A 4,636-nucleotide genomic window follows, 5' to 3' on the forward strand; every position below is an offset into this window, starting at 1 on the left:
CACGTTCTGTATTCTAACATTGTGTTCTGTGAATGTGGAGGCCCCAACCCCCCCCCTTTTTTAAAGTTATTTGTGTTTATTCAATATTTGGGTTAGTATGACACTTGAGGAATTGGTTGGATTGTTGTACCTATATAGATCCTTTTTATATAATTGAAATGTACAACTACTGATATATATATATATATATATATATATATATATATATAGTAGACAGAACTGGGTCCTCTGGAAAAGTGATGCATGGGGCCATGCTGTAGAACCCTAACCAGGAAGGGGGCCCCCAAAGGTAATCAGTCCATCAGCAGAGCATTACAACTGTATGGTGGGGTGAATCCAGGAACCAAAAACTGACTTTTGGATCTAAGGGAACTGGGAACTGGTAGCACCTACTAGGCAGGCAGTAACATACCTGTGGGGAACCAACTGAGCTTGACCACAAGAACACCATGACTTTGGTACAAGACAAGTCATACTCAGCATCACTGTGCAAACAACGGGGTTTAGCAAACAGAGTTTAACAAATAGGAGTCACTATACTATTCCCCATCTCTAACTTTAGGAGGAGACTAGAGTGTGTTCGTAGGTTTTCTATTTCTGCTTTCTCTTGGTGTTGTATCACTCATCAGAGGAAGGATTTGACCCACTTGAAATGTGCATCATACATAATCCCTTAACCACTATCATGTTCTCTAGACAGTGAAGTGGAAGCATATTCGAAGGCTTTAAAACTGCAGCTCCTTCTGGATCCCCCAAAGAGTGTCAGCACTCTGCTTTAAACGGGACTCTTCCTCCGTTGTCAGGGTAACCATCACCACATCAGAAATGCCATTCTGCCCCAAGATACATGGAACACTAAGGAAGACATCTTCATTAATGCCATATAGGCCCTTAATCATGGTGGAAATCGGATGTACTCTCCTAAGATTCTTCATGATGCTTTCTGCCAGATCTGCCACAGACAGCCCAGGAAGTGTAGCCCTTCAACTTGATCACTTCATAAACACTTTCAACTACTTGCTTATGAACATCTTTCCATTGCTCTGAATCACTATCGGTTCCTAGAGCAGGATGAAGACTCTTCAGAGAGACACCAGCAACATTCACACCACTCCATACAGGAACACTCGAGTCTCCATGTTCCCCAAGGATCCATCCATGACAACTTGAAAAGTGGATACCGAGTTTCTCCCCCATCAGAGCAACCACTTCCAATAACACGGTTTTTAGGAAAGCCACTTAGCTTCCAGGCCACATATGTCAAAATATCCACTGGATTGGAGACAACAAGCAACTTGCAATTAGGGCTGTATTTAACAATATTGGGAATGATGAACTTAAAGATATTCACATTACGCTGGACCAAATTAAGACGACTTTCTCCTTCCTGCTGACGTGCCCCAGCAGTAATCACAAACAGCTTTGAGTTTGCAGTCACAGCATAATCTTTGCTAGAGACGATCTTTGGTGTTTTGAGGAAAAGGCTGCCATGTTGGAGATCCATCATCTCTCCCTTTAGTTTGTCTTCAATAACATCAACTAGGGCAAGTTCATCAGCCAAATCCTTCATTAAGATACTGATGGCACATGCCATGCCAACTGCACCAACCCCAACAACAGTTATCTTGTTGTGGGGAGTCTGTTCTTCCTTAAGGACATTCAAGATCAGCTGATCCTTGACGGTTCCCATCTTTTTCTTGGGGGAGGGAATCTAAGATTGCCGGTCAAGCTGCGGAGAATTCAGAGATGTACGCGAGATTGCTGCTCCCGGACTCGTGCCCAATCCCCTTTTTTGATTGTAATAGTATTACCCTTTATGATTATTTCCATAACACAATCATTAGTTTTGAGTTAATATTCAAATAATATAGCTTGCTTTAGAGAAATTATAAAGATTATTACAGTCTGGGTTAGCATCAAATCTTGTTTACATCTTGACCTTAAGCCTATAACCCAGAAGTTTCCATTAATTGTATCACACCCTTCTTGGGTGTATAACAAGATGGTCAGACAAAAAGAGGAAGTATGGTCTTGTTTGTGTAATAAGACAGTCACACAGGAGGTGGAAGGCTACTATTGTTCACACACATTGGTTAACCAAACTGCTGACTCCTAATATTACGCCATAATCATCAGTAAAAAACACCAAGACCCTGACTGAGTATTGCAAAGGCCTTAAAAAGTTCAGCTATAATAATATTGATTTTTTTACACTCACATTAGCACTTGTGTCATTAAGAACCACCTGTGTTGGGGGCAGCTGGGTGGCTCAGTGGATTGAGAGTCAGACCTAGAGATAGGAGGTCTTGGGTTCAAATCTGATCTCACATACTTCCTAGCTGTGTGACCCTGGGCAAATCACTTAACACCCATTGCCTAGCCCTAACCCTCTTCTGCCTTACAACCAATTACACAGTAATGATTCAAAAACAGAAGGTAAGGGTTTAAAAAAAAAAAGAACCACCCATGTGAAAGATTTTTATATCTATTCTTTTTAAAATTTTGATCGTATTTTTCTGTCACTGCATCATTAGACTTCTTGGCACAAAAAGGCTATTTCTCAAGACTTGGGGGTCTCTGATTCTGGTCTTGACCAGGATCCAGCTTTATTGGGAATTTGGCCTCCTCTCATTAAACCATTTAGCTTGGAGTTTTTGTACTGGTGTGATAAATTTTCACCACAGTTCTAAGGTCCACCCTTAAATTATTTGATCCTATGTCCTAAGGCACATTAGTAGAGGTAGTATGATGTAGGAAATAACAGTGTAAGTAAATCTAGGAGAAACTTACCAGTTGTAGAACATGGATAAGCCATTAACTTCCCTGAATCTAAGTTTCCCTAGCTATAATTTTTGTTGCTGTTTAGTAGTTTTCAGTCGTGTCCAACTCTTTGTGACTCCAACTGGACTTTTCTTAGCAAGAATCCTGGAGCAATTTACCATTTCCTTCTCCAGCTCACTTTACAGATGAGGAAACTGAGGAAAGCAGGGTAAAGTGACTTGGTCACACCAGGGTCACATAGATATGAAGTGTCTGAGACTGAATTTGAACTTAGGAAGATGACTCTTCCCGACTTTAGACCTGACCCTCATCCCCTGTCTATAAAGTGGGTACAGTAATACTCATGGTCTCTATCTCCCAGGGTTGTTGCAAGGATCAGATGGGATTCTGTAGGTAAAGTACTTTATAGATTTTGAAAATGTCATATAAATGTAGCTATTATTTTTAGGCATGAAATTAATAGCAAAATGCTATAGGAGTTTGGAAGAAAAGAGATTTCATTGTGGTCAGTGTTATAGAGGTTGATGTGTACCCCCTGGGGTTTCCCTCTTTCTTCTGGGCACCAAAATGTTATGGGTGGGAAGGATCCCTTTGGGGTTTGGGAAGGATACCTTTTGCAAGAAAGCAAGACTCCAAAACTTAGCTTAAAAACAAAAAGAGAAATTTATTAATTTAGGGAGTAATGTTGAGGATGGCCAGGAGGAGCAGTTCCTGGGAGGACAGCATGAATGGAAAGGCTGCCCCTCCATGGGGATAGGGTGGAAAGGCTGTCCCCCAGACAACATCAGTTCTGGGGTTTATATACTCTTTAGATGCTATGTCCTGGTGTGAATGTGACCTAGTGTTAGTCCCTCAGGCATTTGGTGGGGTGGTCATCTGACTGGGGTCTGCCTGGAGGCATAAAGATTCATCTCTTTGTCCATCTTAAATCCAGAGGACAAAAGAGGGCAAACATCTCAGGTCATTGGGTGTTTCTAGGTTAAGAGTCACAAGGATGCAAAGGCAAGAGAGTTTCCCTGATAATAGATCAGGCTTTCTAGAGCCTATTCTAGAGCATGGAAAGGTCTGTGAAGGATGGGTAGGATTTGGATAGGTGCTTCACATTTTCATCACATTTTTATGTCTACTTCAACTACACTAGTAATTTTAGAAAAAATAATTTTATTGTTCTCTTTTACACTTATATCATCTATTTTTTCCCTGTATCTCTTCCCACTGCCCCCAACTCTGCTCCAGACACTCCATATAACAAAGATCTTTTTTTTTTTAAGAGAAAAAAGGAGAGGTGAAATGAGCAAAATACTAATATACTGAAAAAAATCAGAAAATAGTTTCAGCTGGACATCTTAGCTCTTCGAAGGAGCACAGGAAAGTTATCTTCTCTTATCACTTCTTTGGGGTCAAGCTTGTTCTTTGTAATTCTGTAACATTTTCTCTCCATTGTTTTGTGGTGATTGTCTTTGGCTCTACTTCATTCTGTATCAGTTCATATAAGTCTTTCTATGTTTCTCTGTTGTCATTATATGCATGATTTTTTCTAACCCAGTAATATTCCATTGGCTTCATGTGCTATCATTGGGTTAGACATTCTATAATCTATAGACATCTGCTTTGTTTCTATTTCTTTGTTACCACAAAAGGTGCCACTGTAAATATTTTAGTGTGTAATGAGGACTAAATAAATGATTAATCAGGCTTTTGTGGCCCAGAAGTCTCTTTCCCAAAACTAGTTTAGTCAACAAAGATTTATTAAGCATTTACATGATATAGCAAAGAACAAAAAGCTAGATAATACCTACCTTCTAGCTTTCTTTCCTTAGGAGAAGAGAGCTATAAAAGGGAGCAGAAAAGCTTA

General features: G+C 40.1%; 1 pseudogene; it reads right to left on the bottom strand.

The window, feature by feature from the left end:
• Nucleotides 1–366: 366 nt before the first annotated feature.
• LOC100016009 (L-lactate dehydrogenase A chain-like) lies at nucleotides 367–1,792 on the bottom strand (annotated as a pseudogene).
• Between the last annotated feature and the right edge of the window lie 2,844 nt (nucleotides 1,793–4,636).

This window comes from Monodelphis domestica, chromosome 1 (assembly GCF_027887165.1).
Source record: "Monodelphis domestica isolate mMonDom1 chromosome 1, mMonDom1.pri, whole genome shotgun sequence".
NCBI classification, from domain to species: domain Eukaryota; kingdom Metazoa; phylum Chordata; class Mammalia; order Didelphimorphia; family Didelphidae; genus Monodelphis; species Monodelphis domestica.